Here is a 20,491-nt window from a genome sequence, read left to right as displayed (position 1 = left end):
GTAAAACTCAGTGAAGAATAGTATCTGTCAAGGCTTTTCATCATTTTCTGAGACAGGCAAATTGCTGTAAATCTGAAAACAGTGATGTTTGAAACTACAACTTTTACTGATATGACATCATTTCTTTTATAATGTTTTCTCTTGTAAAAATAAGACCATGATGGAACCTGGCTTTTTGACTGCATTGGAGCCATGAGAAAGCCTACAGTGACCAAAAAAAAAAAGTTGAAAGATAATGTCTTTCTTGACTTCAATTGCTGTTTCTTAAAAGCAGTTCATACACATCCTCATACACTAACTCTCTTCAAACCTAGTTATGCTGAAAAAAAGCCACGTTATCTTAGGTTCCACTCAAGTCCTTTGTTCTCTTGTTTCTCACATTGCTTAGGGGTCTCAGAGAAAGGGGGTGACAGGAGAGAGAGAGGAGGAGAGAGAGAGGAGGAGAGAGAGAGGAGGAGAGAGAGAGGAGGAGAGAGAGAGGAGGAGAGAGAGAGGAGGAGAGAGAGAGGAGGAGAGAGAGAGGAGGAGAGAGAGAGGAGGAGAGAGAGAGGAGGAGAGAGAGAGGAGGAGAGAGGAAACTAGTGCAAGCAAGTATTAGTACAACCCTTGTTGGATTTTGACTATAAAACCTCTCAGATCTACACAAATTCTAAGGCCCAGCTACCTGGATATCAGTAGCCAGAACCACTTCTAATGCCATCCACAGAATCCTCCACAGAGGATTCCAAAAATAGCCTTGTGAAGACCTCCTATGTACAATCAGAAATGGTAGGTTAGGGATCATGAGTCTATGTCCCCACCCTTGGAATTTCACTGCAATGAATAATAATCCCATGTTTCAGCTTTTCCCCAATAAGGTTTTATGAAGTCCAGGTCCTGATCTGGAAAAGAGTAACTGCTTTGCCAACCACCTTCAATGTGGCAGTTGAGAGGACTGTCTCATCACACCAAATGAGCTCTCAGAGCAGTCAGTTCCATCCATGGTTGGTTCTGCTTATCTTACTCCCCTGAATTCCTCTTTCCCTGAAGAGTACTGGGCCTGAGAAAAATATAGAAAGAGAGCAATGTAACCTCCTATGGATAAATTGGTTCTTTGGACACAACTAGTTTTAAGATTGTGGAATAATTTAACAAGAAATTACCTTCAAGTTCCCAAGAAAACTTGAAAGGGCAAAGATGTCTATTTCCAAAACTTTCTGGGTGTTACAAGGTCAAAACTACATTGTTGCCTGTACTTATGAATGTCATTAAAAAAAAAAAAGTCCTATCTCAGCTGACAGGTTATACAGCACAAAAGGTAGTAAGAAACAGATGGAGTAGTCACTGTCTCCTACAAACTTGACACTGAAGTTAAATGGCCCCATTCTTCCTCAGGATTTTGAAAGGTCTGAAACAGAACATAGTCTAGGAATGCATTTTAGGAAGTATAAATTCCTACCTGCAGAAAGGAAATCAACCTGTTTACTTATCTTTCAAATAATTGTCTTTATTTCTTTTACTTTTCACCACACTTTTCTTGAACCCATTCTCAACACCCAAATGGAATTTTGATTCTGTTTCAACTTCTCAGAAACCCTGTCTATTAACATGGCCCCCAGAAGACCTGAGGTAGATGAGGAAGAAGAAAAGTCCTAGACTCAGGACTGGTTCACTGTCTCTATTCAAAGAGCAGCAGATACTTTTAAGCAACCCAGGCTTGCCCTTCTCTAAGTCAACAGATCCTGATACCTCAGCTACATGCATCCTAAGCGTCAGCTACACGTGTGCAAAGTTGGCTGCTGGACTGCAAGGACACATGCCGGACTTTAGCTTGCTTTTTGGTCCAGTCAGGAAGGGAAAACAGCCTGAAGAAACAGATCTAATAAAGTAAATCACGTGTAGGTAAACTCCCAAACACCTGTCCCCAGACAGATCCAGTGGTACACTAAAAAAGGCAACCTGGTAAGCACGTACTGGATTGCTGGTCCAACCTACTGGCATTAGGTTAGCACATTTAGAGATCCTTTCGAAACAACAGATCATTGCGTCAAAATTTCCTTTGGAATACTCAGTTTGGAAGAAACCTCAGCAGTACTAACACCATATTGCTTGGAAAGGTACCCTTTTATTTTCATTAGTAACCTTTCCATGAATCAAGATTACTGATGGCACTGAATATTCCTCTACAGTAACTTGCCATGGTTATAGCAATCACATTTGATCCTGTAAGAAGAAATTTGTATTTAATGACCGAAGGATTTGGAACATGAAAGAAGCTTTCTCAGCTGCAGAAAATCTGGCAGAGATTCTGTTTTTCCAAACACTGTGTCAGGATTTAAATATCACATCACTTCTCAGCGTAAGTTTTCAGACCCAGACAAGCCAACTCTCACACAGAAGGAATCAACACTTGTTTTTTAATACCAGAGAGACTGCTTTGAATAAGCTCCTGCCAGTAGTTCAAAAAAGAAGCCAAGTCTCTATATTGAAAAAATCTTTTCACAAATTAATTACCATGCCTCTGTCCAGAACAATGGACATCAAGGGCTATGAAGGATAAAGATTCAGTCAGGCATACATTACGTTGGCTCAATACAGGATTAAATTATGGCTGAAAGGGTAGAGAATTAAATAGTCTCATGATAATTTTTTGATATACACTGTAAGTACTTAAAACTCACTATACAGGTAGATAAATTTCACATGTGCTCAAAACTGTGATCTTCCTGTGCTCAATAAATGAATTGTTAGCATGTCAAACAAGTTCAAACAGAGGACACCAAGAAGACCTGTAATTTCGTGGTCTCATGTGCCAACTAGAAACTTAAACATGAACAGAAAAAGATACTCATCCATGCTAAATACTGAGAGGATATTGTGGAACCCTCCTCCTGAAGGATTTTTACCAAAGACTTATATTGTTCATCACTTCTCCTAATTCTTTAAATAAAGCCCATGCCTCTGCAGGCAGTTCTTGTTCCAGGGATACCTCGAACCTGAACAGGTACCTTTTTGTGAGAAAGGAACACTTACACAGTGCTTCAGATCTCTCTTTTTAAATTATCAGGAAGACTATCTAAAAACTTAATAAATTGAATAAATCAGTATAGAAATTCTACCAGTCTTGCTCTTCAATTCTAGGGCTAAGAACAGGTGGATATAGATTTTTCTGTATGACAGATATACAAAAACAATGTAAAGACTGACAAAATGAGAAGTTTACAGTGTAGCACAGATCAGCTTCATGCAGCAGAGTTACAAGACACTACCATAAACCTGAAGCATGGAAATACCACTGCAATTGCATCCCAGACATTCTTGTTTTCACCAAACATTTTTACTTCAATCTACTGTGCTAACAGCAGAGCAAAGCCATGCTTTTATGGGAAAGTCCTATTTCATACTTTCCTATTCCATAAAAGACACATACATAACATAAGCATCCCAAACAAACTCACAGACACAGCACTTCCAACACCATTTACAAATAATCCTCCATAAAAACTTGCTGACTTAAATGCTTTGAAGACTTTTGTTGGACTATATTTTGGGAAGGGTGGAAAATATATTTCAGTGGGTTTAATCATCACCAAGATGCAGAAATTCAAGATCATCTTAGTGTCGGATTATCTTTCATGGGTTTTTTTGCAGTCATCATACCAGCCATCAGAACACAGGCCTGTGCACATACCCCAACATCAGAGTTCAAATCATTTGGCCAAATACCCTACCATACAGAGAGAAGTTGGTCATCTCTCCCAACACAGACATAAAAGCAAAATTTTGTTTGAGAGCTGAAAGTCCTGAACACCTATTTAACAGTGAATTATTTGAAAATTTACCAAATAAAAGGGAAAAAAATAGCTGGAAAGTAGGCACATTGTGATGAACTCAGAAAAACTAGGTACAGCAAAAGGAATAGCTCAGTAGGAAAAAGAAAAAGCATGAAATGTCTTATATATTCCAGCTAATGGCCTAGGAAACCACACCTTGTCTGTCAACTTTGTATACAGTCTAGCACTACCACATGGTGCTTACACCACGCTAGAAGGAGTAGTATTTAAACTGAACTGTCACCTGCTCCCCCTGTCTCCATGTACACAGACTGGCACTTCTGCCTGGTAGATGACACGATGCTTCTTCATTGATGTGAAAGGGAGGGAGGGAGGTTCCCAATGCTGAGTCCCTCACTGTGCCCCTCTTTCAGCCTGCTGCCTTTAAAAAAGTTGGTTAGACAATATTCCAGAGAAGTTGAATTTGCTAAAATATTACTGAAAAGGACTTAAGTGTAAGTTTAGCTGCAAGAAGGTAACTAGCCCCAGTGACTTCAAAGTCAAGACATCTGCTAAAGTTCATTTGGGAATTATGTCAAAGAAAGAAAGAAGAACAAAAAGGAAGTGACCTACTTGAAAGACTCATTCAGAGGTTTATATGTTCAGATTCCCTCAAAACAGGCTGACAAGAGGTATTTGCATATATTTCCATAAGTACAAACTGTGAAATGTCACACAGTATAACTCTTGATTAATCCATTAGGTTCATACAAACTCGAGATTTTTCCACTATCTTTCTATTCGCTGCCTATTTCTGTTCACAAAAGAAAGTACCCCTCCTAAGTATACCCAAATGCTTAAGAATCAGAGTAGAGACTAAAACCAAAATGGCAGCTTAGATGCAAAAAAAGAATGAGTAGTTTGAATAAAAGCAACCTGTGCTATAGCCATTCAGAGATCTTTCCAACATGTTTAAATTACAATTTTAAAAAGGATGGCAAAGATCTCAAGAGCCTCCTTATGATTCTTCACTTGTTTTGCCTTTCTTCATCCTTTTAATTCACTCAGAAGCTGTCAATGAACTCTAAAAACTACGTAATAGAAGCTTTAGCAGGATTCTAATTTTGGTCACAGATAACTAAGTAGAGCAATTTTAGATAATATTAGCTGAGATTTATGATGCATTCAATATCTTCAGATGCACAAGAGTATTTTTGGGCATCACTTGGAAAGACAATATTCAATGTACAGCTGGTAAATTTTACTCCTTTTTTCTCCTATTTCTATACACGAAGCACATTCATGCTGCACTTTCTCTATTTTTTTTTTTCCAAAGAATCTATTTCTTCAGCAAGAGAAAACACAAGTGTGGTCAAGCCTCACTTCCAAGGTATCAAGATGATCAAATTATAGCTGGTTTTGAGAGTAGAAGTTAGATAAACCTTTGTAACTTCTCTGAGCAAGATGTACCAATAATTAGAGGAAGATCTGCCCTCTTGGTGCAAGTCAAGATAAGAAAGGTCAGTCAATTTTTTCTGAACTCCAGGTGTGTTGTGTTATATCTGTTCCATTTTTGTTGCGTTATTGCTTAACTAACTAAATTAAAAAACTCTCACATAATTATTTGTTTTACCTACCACTATCAAAATCTCTACTCCAAAGAAGAAAAAGCCCCTATAAAAGCCTAAATTGAGTTCTTGGTAATGGAATGGCTCTTATTTTTATATGCCTCCCAACTTCTGTCAAGCCTGAGAGCTTCCACATTCCACTCAGGCCAAAGTAGGGGTCTGTCAATGACTACACTTCTTATTAAAAGATAAGAAAATCACTGTGAAAAAGTCGTTTTTAAAACCCTTAGAGAGCCATATTGGGACATTGCCTTGTTATTGCCTCTTACCCCGACAAAAGGATCAAACTGTGACTTTTACCAATGAATGAGAAGATGATGGACTGGAAAGTAAAGAGGAAAGAGCTCTTTACTCTTTCTGAATCCTTGACACCACATTTCCAGCAGGTAGTAGAAACTATATAACACTAAGCCTTTATTCTGCTTGGGTTCTAAGATCTTGTATCAAGCTAATTTCACTTGAAAACACATCTCCAGTTCACTGGTAACACCAGATGATCTAGAATGCCTGACTCCATTCTTCTTCCCTACATCACAAGACTGAACCTAGAAGCTTTAAAGCCATTGCTTATTGCTGTAAACTGGAAGTGTTTTCCAAGTGATACTGAATCTAAAAAACTGCTGGCTACCTGTAGACTGACTGAAGCAAGGGAAAGATGAGCCAGCTGCTTCAGCTTGCTCCCGGTTCTGCATATAGATACAGGACAATGTAAAGGCAGACATTAGGAAGGATGTTTTTTAATCACAGCAATTGAGGCAGGAATGTTTCCTTATTACCTATGCATTTCCACAGATAAGTTGAACATGCTTCCAGGCACAGGGTACCATACTGTCAGACTAACTTGAAAGAGCATTTCTACTGCTAATCAAGAAGTTTTCCCTTTAGCTTCAGGCGACCACCTTTCATGAGCACAGACTAAATTCAAAGGACTCAGTGACCAAACAAACCAAAATTCAAACTACTAGAATGTTCTTCCTTTAATCCCAACACACTTTATCTTTCTGTGTTTATTAAAACCCCACACTGAAGGCAGAAGAACCTTTAAAGCCACACTAAGATATTGGCCAAGGCTAGGTCCACCTTATACGAATGTGGAAGCCAGGATCAAAAAGAACATGTCACATGGCAGCAGTCAGATTTCTGGAGAGCAGGTAAATATATAAACAGGCATACAAAATCCAGTGTTTGGAGGCTAAACATCTATTTCTGCTGTTTCACCTAGACACGTCATTAGGCAGAATGGAGCAATAGCCCACCAAAGAACAACCTGTGGGTATCCTGGTCAGTCAGACATGTTTCCTAAACTAAAATATGGGGAAATCATTAGTCTGCTGAAAACTTGCCACCAGCTCTGTTACCAAAACAAGAACTAGTACCAGTTCAATCTTCACAGAAGGCTAAAATGCTGCACATATCACATCTCAGTTATCAAGCACTTCAGTGAAAATCCATTGTCAATTATTTAAAGAAACTAAACAGTAATCCAATCCAAGGATAAGAGTTTCTCATGTTTAACCAAACAGATCTCCAGTGCACACTAGCAATTTATGTACGAATACTAGCCCATTAAGAAGTTGAGACCAGTTCTGAAATGGAACTGGGAGTGTCTTGAATGGTAAAAACACCCTACAAAAATTACATAAACAATCCACAACCTAATTTAAATAAAAAAAAATCTTCAGGTTAAATATTAGCGAGATTCTGGGAGATTACTTAGGGAAAACATCATGTATGCTTACTTTGTTTTTATGCTTTCCTAGACAGTTTATGGATGCTGGGCTTTCTGTTTACAGACAAGTGTTCTTTTTTTTAAGATACATATGTATGCATATATATACACCCACACACATCTTAACACACACATATATAAAATACTACATTTTATTAAAAATTCCTTCTTTTTCTGTATGTTTCCATATATATATGCAGTCACATGCACGCATACAAACAAAACAAAATACACATATTTTTTAAGGGCATGTAAAAGACAGACTGCAACTTCCAATCCATTACTGGTAACAACCCAGACCAGTTCAACTGGGTAATATCCTAACACAGAGCAAGATCACATTGAACAAGAGAAAGTTCCTGATGCAGAGTCTTCAGTGCAATTAGACAGTAGGAATCTTTTTCTTATAGGTAGCCACACCCACAGGCTAATGTGTGCCTGGTATTTCAGGTCATCCTCTTGCACTTATATTGGCTCCCTGATGACTTGCAGAAGAACAGAGAAAAAGAGTGGCAAGTGTGTAATCTGTTCTCTGCTTAGGGATGGACTTCCTGAAGACCTTCAAGTCTTACGCCTTTAGCATTATCAGTCATTCTGCTCTCTTGGTTTTCAATCCCCTCTGCAAAGCTATCAGATCTTTTTGGAAGCTGCTAAGTTGCAGGCCCAGGGCAATTACATAAGATGTTATTTTAGTCATGAACAACGCATTAAATTTTGGATTCTGCTGCTGTTGTGCATTAGCACAATGAATTCTTCACCAGTTTTTGGATAATGATGTCTAGGCACTTGGGGACCATGTTATGCTTCTTTATCCCTATCTGGAAGCTGAATTTAAGGCTATCCAGACACTAATTTTTCTGGCCCCAGCTTCTTCTCATCAAGAGACATCCATGTCTTCATCTTCTTGAAAATCTGCTCAGAGATAGCATTAATAGGAACTTCTGATAGATTCTGCATGGTTTCATACACTGCAATGAATGTTAGAAAAAAAAGAGCTGGATGGACCTTCAGTCTGACAGTTCTTATTATTTGAAAACCTACTGTATTCAATAGGACTCAAGTACTTTCAGGTTTGAAATGGTTTACATGTTATGTAGCTAGGCTGTAGGATTTCACTGACAACACAAGTAACAACTTTTACCCTTTAATATTGTATTTACTTTTGCATTAGTACATAATACTTCTGCACTTTGATACCAGATGTCAACTACAGAACTAAAATGACTACCTCTACAGATATCCTGGCTAGTCCTGTATTCAACACCAACAGGAAGTCATATTCTGAGACCCCAAAACATCAAAGATTTCCTTCTATTTCAAAACAGCACTGTATTATTATAAGATAAATTTACAAATTACTCTCTAGTCCTCTTTCATCTACTACTTAAATGCATTGTTGCATCTTAAAGTAAGTAAAATCCACATACAAATAGGTCATTTATATAAATGAATTTGCATCCAATTCTGGTTCATAATCATCTATCCAGAGATTTGCCTTCCTGCTGAAGTTCATGAAGAAAACAGGAAAAACGTTTTCCTGACTATCTCCCCTGACTAACTTTGCTCCTCTGTTTATTTCACACTGACTGGCATTCTGTCCAAAGATTTTATAACAGAGGTAAAAGCAGCAACTTGCTTTATTCATGAAGCTTACTGCCAAACTACTGGAAAGATTTCAAACCCAGAACTCTGGAAATACAGATTTAACAAAAACATTGCTCTACCTAGACTTGGTTAAATGTCACAGTTGAAAGACTTAGTGTGCTTACTCTCTGCTTATTAAGTAAATATTTCCAGTATTTCCAAATTAAGAAACTCTACAACTGAGACTAAGTGAATACAACATGAGCTGTATGAAGTTGAGGAGCAGAACAGATACCTACATGAAGGAAATAAAGTTATGGGTGAAAAAAAGTTAATGTTAACCCTTCATATGCAAGTATTCTTAGCTTTCCCAGCCTAGTTGTAAAGAAGAATAGTAAGCATTAAAAGTGATCTAAATTTTGAAGTAATTACAGAAAAATAAAACTCAATGTATTAACTCACCCTGGAGGAAAAAACAGAGTAATCTAATTTAAACTAGTCTATGGCTGTCCAGAGAGATTACCTCCTGGAAGTACAGTAATTATATTTGTAAAGTAAGATCATTTATGCCTGGGGTAGGGAAGCCCAAGGGATTTTATTTTTTTATTATTATTATTTGAAATGTGTAAAAGCCTTATAGTGACATCCATAATGGGAAAAGAACTTTCTACACAAAAGCACACATTCTGTGTAATGGCCTTCATCAGAAGTGGTAAACTGCTAAGTGTAACTGGTACAACTGTATCACACCAACTCTATGTTGCACTTTTCTATATAGGACTCATACATTCTCAGCTAAGTAGCAGACTGCTCTGAACTTATTACACAAGCTATTTTTTGCCAAATTTGTAATTAGACTAATTCTTATAATTCTAAAGAAAAGGTTCTCAATGGTTTCACTGAATGTTCCTCTATGTGTTTTTTTTGCTAGTACCTTACAAAAAAAATTATTTTAAAAAACCCAACCAAACACTACACACTTACGAGCTCAAACTTAAAGTGTCTTAGTTTAACAGCTCCAGTCAGAGTTAGCATCCAGATACAATAGCAAGACCTAACAGTATCATTCTGACAGTCTCACTGTCATACAAAACTCTCAAAACAGCTGTGGTTTTTGGAGAAACAAGGTATGTGGTCAAACAAGGCTTAACTTAGGTCTTGTCAACAAAAGAGAACTCTACCAGGAGCCAGAAGTTCATGGTTTGAACAATTAAAAAGAGACAAAGTAAAACAAGACCAGAAACTTGAAACCATCTATGAAGCAGTTATCTCAGAAATTTCAAATTATAACAATGCACCTTGAAACCTCCCACTTCATGACGAGTCCACCTGCTGAACAGTCTACCCTTCTCTTTTCCAGTTCCTATTCATTAGTACAAATAAAGTTCTTCCTTCTGAAGGCCCCTGCTGCTTTCCTGAACAGCATGGAATCTGATGTAAGACTGAGAACTGTGTGCTAAACTTGGTAAGAACTACACATTTCTTTCTGCTGCTGTTTAGCTAGTCTGTGCTGCTTTCAGAGCTATTTGCCAAGATTTGACACAGTTAAATGTGCACGCTTCAATTCATAGCTAATAAATTCCATTCAGCAGTAAACCTGCCTGCTTCCAGGCGACAGTACAAACAGTCCCAGTTGAGACTGCACCAATCTCCCCAACTAATAGACTGCTGGATGGGAGTCATTTTTTGATCCAATTACAAGAGCAAGATTTCAAACTGAATCAATTTTTTGCAATGGCGGATTTTTTTATTTTTTTTAACGAATTTAGCCACTTATTTGTTAAGAAGCACCAGCTTATTTATGTAAGCAGTGTACTCAGCTAAGCAAGCTTATTTATCAGTGTACTCAGGCAGCCGCACGACAGGAGCTGGCTTCGGTCTCACCGGCTGCGGTGGCCCCGACGGCCCCGAGCCCATCCCGGCGCCGCTGTCCCGGTGTGGCCACTGGAGAGCGCGCTTGAGCCACCTTTCCGAGCCGACCCGGCGCGTTCGGGCTCCGCGCTCGGGAACTTGGAAATCATTGAATACAAAACCCTTTCCTGCCCCTTTTTAACAACAGCCAAAGCCTCTTACCTTCTTACCAGTGTACACACCCAGGTAATCTCCCATTCCAATAGCACGATTTCTAACAATATCTGCATCCCTAAGACTTACCCGTTGGGAACCAGTGGTATGTGTGTGGCAGACACAAGGATGGATGGATTTTTTTTTCCTATCAAATTATGTGTCAAACTCAAGAGACAATTCAACTCTTCGGTGCTCTCATACCCCTTTCTCTTAGTGTATTTATGGCCTGTCCTCAAAACTGCCCAAACGTTTTTCCCCTCCAGCAACGGGAACATGAAGCAGACACGAGGGTTCTCAAACATCAGTCAGAGCAATTCAAGCACAGTCATTACTGCTGTGTGACCAGGTAATGTTACAGAAGTGCTGATTAAAACCCAGCAACACAAGTTACCTGTTTATCTTGCCTCCCAAAGCACAGTGACTCAAAGGTAGTGTGTCCATTTGACTCCTCTTGTGACAAGACACCTGTGAGATTATCGCAGAGCTAATGTTGGACAACTCCTCTCACACAAGACTTACACCAAGGTTGAATTTTATCCATGCAGCAAGTGGGCCACTCCACATAAAGCTACGAAAGAATGAAGTAAAATTCACAGAGCTGAAACCAGTGTTTCACTCGATAAATAAGCCACAGTTGAACACTGATTTAAATACCACACATAGCAATGTACACCCAGAGTTTGTCCTCAGGGAAGATCATGCAAGACAAATGCCAACTACATCAAGCAACAAGCTCCTGGAAGTTGTTAAAATGCTACAAAGACTAAATCTGTATAAGGGAGCTTCACTGGTCTGAAGTGACTAAATCAAGCACTGCTCATCCCATTTTGCTCTTCCGTACCAAATTTAGTGTAAGTAGCAGAGCTGTGCCAGTAGATCTGAGAAGAGGGACTGACTGTCAGACTGATTTGAATTCAGATGACTGAATGCCCTAGTGTCACACACTCCATGAACATTAAGTTTCACTTACCAACTTCTCCCTGGCTGCATGTTCTTTACCAAAGAATGAGTAAACTGAACTTTCAGTTGTTAATTACAGCTCCATCTAATGATCTGAAGAACGCATGAGAAGCTGTAAGCAGCAGTATGACTGCAGCAAAATTAATAATGTTCAAGCAATTTCTGTGCAGCAACTCTGAGCTTTGCTACAGCACAACAGCTCACAATACAGTAAACCAGAATAGCTTGCAAAGGAGAAATAAACTTTTCTCTCACTTCATTTGCTAAAACACAGACTGTCCTCCCAGTTCGAGAACTTCTGCTGCCTAAGCAGTTTCATCTTGCCAAAAAGAGTAAACTTCAACAGAGGATCAGGAAAGGCATGGAATTTTAATAAGATATGTAAAGGCTGACTTACCAATTGGCCCACTGACTTGTTAAAAAAATAAATCAAGATCACATAAAAAGTTGTTGATATGTTTTACATACAAACCTCTCACATGATCCCTGCAGTCAGATCTCTGAACAATTAATGAATAAACATGGACTTGAATAATTTTTTTTTAATTTATGGAATGGAAAAACAGTCAGAAGGCTGATACATCTTTCTTTTATTTTCCTGATTTACTTGAGGGTTCCTCTACCCTGTGTTACTAGTCTTAAGAAAATACTTTACCCCATCTTTTTAACCTCAGTCTATTTACCTTCAATCTACTTTCCTCCATCCTGTGTTTGGATATTGCAAAAGGTATCACTTAAACTTTTCATTAATGCATATTTGACCAGTGGGTGGAGATAATTAGAAAATTAAACCCAAACTATTTGAGTAGCCACTCTTATTACAGAAGCAATATTTGAATGCCAGAGCTCTTTCAGTAAGAAGCTTAAGTAAACTACCTTAAAATAAAAATTTAAACTTTTTCTTACATCCTAATTTTAATTATTTTAACAGTACCTTGATAAAATGTTTGCAACCAAAATGTAAATACTTAAGCTTATTTGAAATCAACAGTTGTGTCTCCACCTACTGGAAAGGTGAATTTAACTGAAACAGTAATTTGATCCTTTGGGATTGGGTAAGCAGAAGCTGCAAGAAGAGCAATGTTTTGGTGTAAGATACAAAGAACTTGTGTGCGTCATGTGTCACCATGTTTTGTGTCCTTCTCCCCCAAAAACAAGTTTACAGAAACCACTGTCATTTTCTGCAATAAGCATAGATTTCACTGAGTCCCTACTCTCAAACAGTTCCTTGTCAAAATGTAAAACTAGTCAATACTCTTAAAAAACATGTATAAGTAATTTATTAAATAACATTTGTTGCTAATAAATCTGAAATGTCATCTGATTTCAGTATCTTTCTAATTTCCACCATGGTTCCATGAGACCTGGACACTAGAATGGGTTCTTTAAAAACTGATGCGTAAATCCCATGCAATGGTTGCTAATATGAAACACTGTTAGTATGAAACACCCTTTTCTATTAACCCACAGACCTTGAAAATAATTAGAACATGATGATAAGAGTATACAGCATCCCATTTTTCAATTCTTATTGTTATTATTTTACAAAGGTTGCAAAATTACTGTAACTTCAAAGACTCTAATTAACCCAAAATAGGAATGTAAATGTTTGCATATGGAAGAACCCCTGTCCTAACCTCTCTTTCTTTTTTTTTTGGTCTCTATTACTCTTGTAAGAGTGACATCAGCCATAACTACATAATTCAGGTTTGCTTTATTCTGAAAAAATGCAATTTTAAGGTACAGGCTAGCCCATTATCATCACCATGCTTTGTTGTACAACAGTTTTGCTGTAATATAACCTGAGATCCAACTGCAGATGCTTATAATGACCATGGAATCATACGAGCCCTCTAACAGTACTTGTTACCAGCACATCTGTATTTCAGCCCGTCTCTCACACGTCATATGGAACTAAACTCACTCTTCTCCAGCACCCTGCATGAGCTTCTTCTCTTGTGGGGGACAGTAAAACACCTTTTCTCTCTCACAGACTTGCCCTTAACCCCACCATCATATTCTACATTCCAAACCAATATTTCCACACCAGTAAGTATTTCCACACCAGTAAGTCCAATAGTGTCTGTACCCCTACAGTTGCAGGATGCTTCAAAAAATTCAGGTTTTTACCACATGTGCAAGGCCAACCCTTCCAGGTTTTATCCGTTCTTAGTTTAAGCACAGAACATGACAGAGCATTTTATTTTAACATATGTGAGCTTTTCATCCTTTCAGATCTTGAGAGTATTATTCCTTACACATCTGCAGGGAGATTTCACAATCCCAAGTGCATACCTGTCTCTTAAGCAAAAAGAATTCCTCCCACTTCTTCAGCATGAGAAAAGATTCACTGATCAGTGTCCTGCACAGAGGATCAAACAGCACTCACAAGCCTGGGACAGTCAAACCCAGTGAAAACTTTGAATCACCTGGCATCGAGTATGGGTTTAAAGCAGAACACTGAACCTTTAGAAAATGGCATTCTAACAAAAATTTCTACAAATATATTTAGAATAACACAAGAATTCAGGGACTGAGCCACTGTACAAAGAGACTCATACTAAAGAGTCTTTTGCTTGTCATTTTGGTACTATAAAGTTTTCTCCAGGTCACTGACCTGTTTCTGCACATAGAAATACCTAACACGTGGACCTAACAGCAAGCTGGAGCTCAATGCTGACCGATACCTAGTGTTTGAAGATAATGCTCTGATTAAATCCTTAACAACTTAAAATAAAGCCAAATTATTTGATTGATTACTTGTTTTCCTGCTTTTACTGTTGTCAAATATCAACAAAAAATGCCTAAAACTAGTAAGTCATACTGCCAAGATTTCTGTTCCTTCCTACCTCCCTGAGGTAGAAACAAATTCAAATTCAAAAAAAGGACAATAAACATCACATTAAAATTTTATGCTCTAAATAAGAATTGTTGTAAAAGTCAGAGTTCTTGCAGATATTCATCCTAGTAACCTTTTTTAGGACTCTTTCATATTATTCAGGCACATTTTCATTACTTCCTTTATTATTTTTCTTTTATTAAGATAAAGAAAAAGGAAACCATCATGATAGCTTCCACTATTTTTTAAAGGGGGAAAAAAAGGCACAAGAAAGAGGTAGTACAAAAAAGGTCCAATTGCACATATGTTGTAACAGCTTTTCAGTCATTTTAGCGACTTGGAGTATGCAGTTGGCCCACTAATAGAGCAGCAGAACAGATACCATGCCACAGAGCTAGTAGAGTATATTTGTCAATAATTTCCATATTAATTAGTTCTCAACAAGACAAGCTGAAAGAGCAGTGATCCATAAGATCTAAAACAAATGCAAGCATCCTGAATTCAAGGAAGCTGGATATACACCCTTCTGGATAGATGTCAAAGATACCATTAAAAAACAAACAAACAAAAAACTCCAAAACCTAAACAACAAAATAAAAACCTAGCAATGCTACCAGCGTTGTGATACCATACCTCAGTACTGCAGATTTTTCACGGCAACACAGATCTCAGGTAATCCATCTAGTGAAATACTTTGAGAACAAATTAAGGACACAAGATCATCAATTCCAAGCATTTCAAGGGAGGGAAGAGGAAACTAAAGATTACAAATCCCATTTAAATAAGATCAAGCTAGACTCCAATTGTCAGCACTTTATTTAAATAAGAATTTTCTCTACGTCCTTTTCAAGAAGGATTTTTTGGCAGATGTTGTATGGTCTGGCCACATGTCAAAGTGTTAAATACCAACCACCTCAGCAGAAATAAAAGGAAACATTATGATGCTAGTGTCAACCCAACCTGTTTAACAGACACTATCTGTTCAGAAGAAGCATGCTAAGATTTCAAAGCCTCCTCTAGTCCGACATCTATTTATAGCTGCCCAGTCCCTGTACAATTTCTTGCAGCCTCTCCTCCTCTCAAAGCCAAGTGGGAGAAGTTTAATGGATATAATCCTAGGCCTTCTGCCTCAAGATGGCCAGAAGATCTGCAACTCTCCTACAGCAAACCCATGTGCAGGGAGACCAGGTGTCAGAAGAGTGGTCAAACCTACATAGGAACCAAATACATGGGATAAACCTTCCCCCTGTTTTAGGAGCACACACATCTTCCCCCAGCCAGCAAGTTGACAGTAATGAACCACATCAGCATCAGAGCTTCACCAAAAGATACCAGCTGCCTCCCCTCAAACACTGAGCAACAGCCTAAGCCAGCTGCCTTTCAAGCCAAGACAGAAGCTATCCAAGCCAGCTTTGACCCCCGGACAACAGCAATGTCATCCAAGCACCTTCCCCACCTACAGTACTACTACTGTACATTGCACCTTCCTCAAAGAAACTCAGAGGCTACTGGCTTTTTTAACATGCGGTCTCCACCACCCAGCCACGCATGTTTTTCAAAAGCACTGATCCAGGTCGGCTCTCCTTCATCTCCATCAGATACAACATAGCGGGAAGGGTGCAGATATTTTCCTGCATACGGAGCACAACACCACAGGCTGAACTCTGGTCCAAGCTCCGCAAATCCATCCCTGGTGCCTCCTCTCCTACGCCTACATCCACTTGCCTGTAGTACTCGTACAACGACCGAGGAGATGACAGCACTGCTGGAAACTCCTGCCCACCTGATCACAACCACATTTTCGCCCCTTTCCCCAGTCAGAGGCAGACGGAAGGGGAGGGTTGACTTCCTCGGGTAGAAAATAGGCAGGGAAAGGCCGGGGCAGAGATCAGGAGAGGAAAAATCACCCCAAAGGGAGAGAAGATAATCCCCGAGAAGCGAGGCTGCGGAGGAGCATAAACGCGGAGGGAGGGACAGGGACAGCGAACTGGGGGGATAATCCGGCAGAGAAGGGGGGAGATAATCCCCTCGGAGGGGGGAGGTGGAGGATCCCGAAGAGGGAGGGGCGGGAAACCTGATAATCTCCAGGAGGAGAGAAAATACCGGGGAAGGGGGTGGGGGAAGGGGGGTGGGCGGGTGGATAATCCGGAGCGGCAGATGAAGCGCGAGTCTCCCGGGGACGCATCCGGAGGCGGGAGAAGGAGGGTTAATCCCCGCTCTAGGGGCAAAAAATCCCTCTTCCCGGACTCCGGCGCTGCCATGTTCGCTCCCCTGCAGGCCCGCCCGGCCCCGCTACCTGCGGACGGCTCTTCCCGCCTCACGCCACACGCACACGGGGCGCCTCCGCTCCCGCCGCCGGGTCGAGGGGGATCGGCCGGGATGACTGCGGGACCCCGCCTCCCACCACCATTTCCCCGCCGGCTGGGAGGGACGGGAGAGGCGAGCAGCCGGGCGGGTGAACCCTCCCTCCTCCACCCTCCCCGCGCACGCGACCTCCCCGCCGGTACGGGAACTCACCGGCCGGCACCGACTCCCGCCGCTCCCCGTCCCCTCCTCCCTCAGCGGGCGCCGCTCGGCCCCATGGACGATCCCGGGCGCGCGGGGCTGCCGGAGGGACGGCGCGAGCCGGAGGTGCCGCCGCCGCTCTGCGCCCGCCTCGGCGCGCGCCGCCGGCGTGGCTGTGGCACGCGCTCCCGCCGCCGCTCCTCTGCCCCGCCCACCCCCGGCGAGCGCGCGCGCGCGCGGCTTCCGCGGCAGTGGCGCGCGAGCGCCTCTCCCGCTCCCGCCCCGAGCGAACGCGCGCGCCTTTGCCTCGCCCCCTCCCACGCCCGGCATGAGTGAGAGTGAGAGAGTGAGAGAGTGAGAGAGATTGAGTGTGAGCGAGTGTGTGAGAGTGTGAGGGGGCGAGAGGGGTCGGCGAGGGTGAGAGCGCGAGTGTGTGGGAGTGCGCGTGACTGCGCGTGTCCCCGCGCGTGCGAGCGCGTGTGCCCGCGTGTCACAGGGTGCGTGTGTGTGTGTGTGTGTGTGTGTGCCTGTGTGTGCGTGTGCATGTGCGTGTGTGTGTGTCTGTGTGTGTGTGGGAGAGCGCGTCTGTGAGGCGGCCGTGGGGGTGGCGCAGGGCCGTGTGGGGACACGCGTGTTCGTGTCAAAGCACGCGTGTGTGAGGGCCGCCGTGGGTGTTGAGCGCTGGCCAGTGAGGAGGGAGCGCTGGCCCGTGTGCGAGCGTGCTCGTGTCCTCTCGCCGTGTCCCCGCCGGTGCTCCCGGACGGGCTTCAGGCTCTGCCCGGGCCGGTTTGTGCTGTCCCTGGTCCGAATCCGGAGGGGACACGTGGCGCTGCCCTCCTCAGTCGCTCAGTGTGAGAAATGTTAGCAGAGAAGTCACACATTTCAGAGGGGAAAGGGAAAGTGGGGAGTTTCCCCTGATGCAAATAACCTGCAAGACCACTTAAATGGAAATGACGCTGGGAAAGCGACTTCGCCGCGCTTCTGGTCACTGTTTAAACATTCAGTTTCTCTTGAACGATGATTACAGAGCAGCTCTCGCTTTTTGTTTCAGGGGAGGCTCTCACCTTTGGACACTCGTGGACTTAGGGAAATTTGGGTTGCACACGGTCAGTCCTGCCTGCAGACTTCTCGCTAACTAAAACTGGATTTTTTTGGTTTTCACCTCAGGGTAAAATTTGCTCCAGAAACGAAATGCTCATATCCAAAACAATCTGTCATTCCTCAGCTTGTTTTCATTCACTTATTCCTCCTCATATCGACTTTCCTGGAAATTTTTGAATCCAAGCATACGCTTTAACTGCAATCTGCATAATTCTGCTGTTTTAAGAATACCTGATAGCCCAGTGTGACATAAGGTAAACTTTCGTAACAAGCTGTCTGCAATTCACACTGTTTTTTTCCTTGGGAGCCATTGGGGAAAAGGGGAAGCTGGAGCTATGAGGGGGCAGAGTTCTAACTGAAAATCCACTGATTACCCATTTTCCTGTTAATGGGTTCAGATTCTGCTTTTCTACCAGATAACGACTAAACTGATTTCTATCCAACAATATAAAAACCCACCAACAATATATTAAAAAAAAAAAAAAAAGCAGCTGATATTTATGATGAGCATAATTACAGAAACTGTGGAACAGCAGCCAGCAGGTGAAAAACCTCTCAGATTGTCCAATAAAGTTGCATCAAGTAAATAAGATCCTGTGCACCTCATCTTAGGAAAACAGCATGTAAAATTCCTTTAGGAATTATTTTTACTTACTCTTCAAATTACAGTAGCTACCCTGTGCTGAGAGCTTCATAGGCATGTGGAATCATACATCCCCAGGTCCAAAAAGCTTACAGCCCTCCTGCAATTTCTCAGTAAAAAAGTCCAAATTGAACATATTTTTTGGTAAATTACTTCACAAGCAGTTATCTTTTCCTGGTTAAACTGAAAAGAAACTTAAAATGGCATGAGGGATTCTAAGCAACATAATGACCTATATCACCCTTTCAGTGTTTGAACCCCTACAGTTACGATGGAAAAACTGACAGGCATAAAAAATCCTCACTCCCCAAAAAATGACTTTAGATTGTTTTCTCTCCTTTGCCTGTAATTTATTTTTTGGTGATATTCTAAATGAAACAAGAGTCACAAAATGTATAAATGCAATCTCATCTTGTATTTCACAACTCAACCTCTTGTTGACTTCTTCTCTTACAGTTTCTGCATTTGTGAAAACTGAACATTATTCTATTAAGGAGAAAGGGTTGTAACAATTTATGCTGACATCTTTCATGATATCCTGACTCTACCTTCGTGGCCAGTGGAAGAAAATTGCTTCACTGCAAATCTTAGAGGTTCCTTATAACAGTTCAGCTCAAAGCTTGAATCCAAACCTGATTTGAGCCCATTTTTGGCTGCAACAGAAATATCTAAACGTGAAGTACTTTGACTGCTCTACAGTCTTTTGAGCATCTTCCATTCTGGCCTCTGCAGCTGCTATTTGGCTATTAAAGCCCTCTACGGAATGTGTCCCAAATGCACACACACCATTTTTTGCCCACTATTTAATCCATTTGATCCATTAAGGTCAAGGAAGAAATAGAGATGTATTGTTCTAGAGAAGAACTTAGAAATTGATGTTTACCCTCTGTCAGGAATTATCATATCCTTTGGGCTTTTTGCTACTTACGTTCACATGCCTCTCATAGCAGAAATCCCCCGTACAAGGATGGTCCTTAGGACTCTGCTGGTGCTGTTCAATCTGAGAGCTTTGAACCATTCCCACAGTGCAAAAATGACCGTAAATCTCTTTTATCCATTTAATGGGCAATTACTGCACTTTAGCCAAGCCTCACCCTGTTCCCAGTTTGTGGCAGAGAAGGCAGGACCTGGCCAGGGCTGACTTATGTTCCAGCAATTTCTGGCCAGTGATCATGGTCAGCCAGGCATAGGTTAGAAGAGTGACAAAACCGAGTTTCTTTATGCCAGGGATTATCACAGTCTCTGTCTAGCCACAGGATTCAGGCAGCGTAAGGGCTGTCCGGTAGGGCAGCCCCAGCCCTGATACTTTGGCACTGATTGATTCACATTCACTAGAACTAGAGTTTATGACTCCACAGAGCTTTGAACTCAGCCTTTGATGATACAGATCTCACTGGAGCGCTTTTGCTATGAAGTCTTCTGCTCCTTTTGTAAAACTGTAGGGACCAGGGTGGCTAATGTACTGACAATTCTCTGCTGATGCTACAAGCAACAAGGAGAAGCCTTTCTCCGTGGTCTTCTGGTTTTGCTAGGGCTCCCTAATGTTAGGGAGGCTAACATGTTAGCTCCCTAACCCTGACGTTAGAGGAGTTAGAGCAGCAGACATTCCAGTATACAGAATGTGGAGATGAGGATGTAGTTTTCAGTCCCGCTATAGTTCTGGGTGTACACATGGAAGACAAA

At 41.3% G+C, this 20,491-nt stretch overlaps 1 protein-coding gene across 9 annotated transcripts in view; it reads right to left on the bottom strand.

Annotated features, from left to right (window-relative positions):
- PALS2 (protein associated with LIN7 2, MAGUK p55 family member) overlaps positions 1 to 19,817 on the bottom strand; it is a 61,244-nt gene extending 41,427 nt beyond the window's left edge. The window contains exon 1 of one of the 9 annotated variants that reach the window (XM_058831380.1): positions 19,737 to 19,817. The gene's annotated coding sequence lies outside the window, so the exon portion shown is untranslated. Of the gene's footprint in view, positions 1 to 15,192; positions 15,252 to 16,284; positions 16,552 to 16,855; positions 16,881 to 17,076; positions 17,214 to 19,736 lie in introns of those variants that run through there. The other 8 variants (XM_058831385.1, XM_058831375.1, XM_058831377.1 and 5 more) reach the window with 8 other exon arrangements.
- Positions 19,818 to 20,491: the final 674 nt, after the last annotated feature.

The sequence above is a fragment of the Poecile atricapillus genome, chromosome 2 (assembly GCF_030490865.1).
Source record: "Poecile atricapillus isolate bPoeAtr1 chromosome 2, bPoeAtr1.hap1, whole genome shotgun sequence".
Classification (NCBI taxonomy): Eukaryota; Metazoa; Chordata; class Aves; order Passeriformes; family Paridae; genus Poecile; species Poecile atricapillus.
Note: the sequence above shows the minus strand (reverse complement) of the source record. Positions and strands in the feature narration are given on the sequence as shown.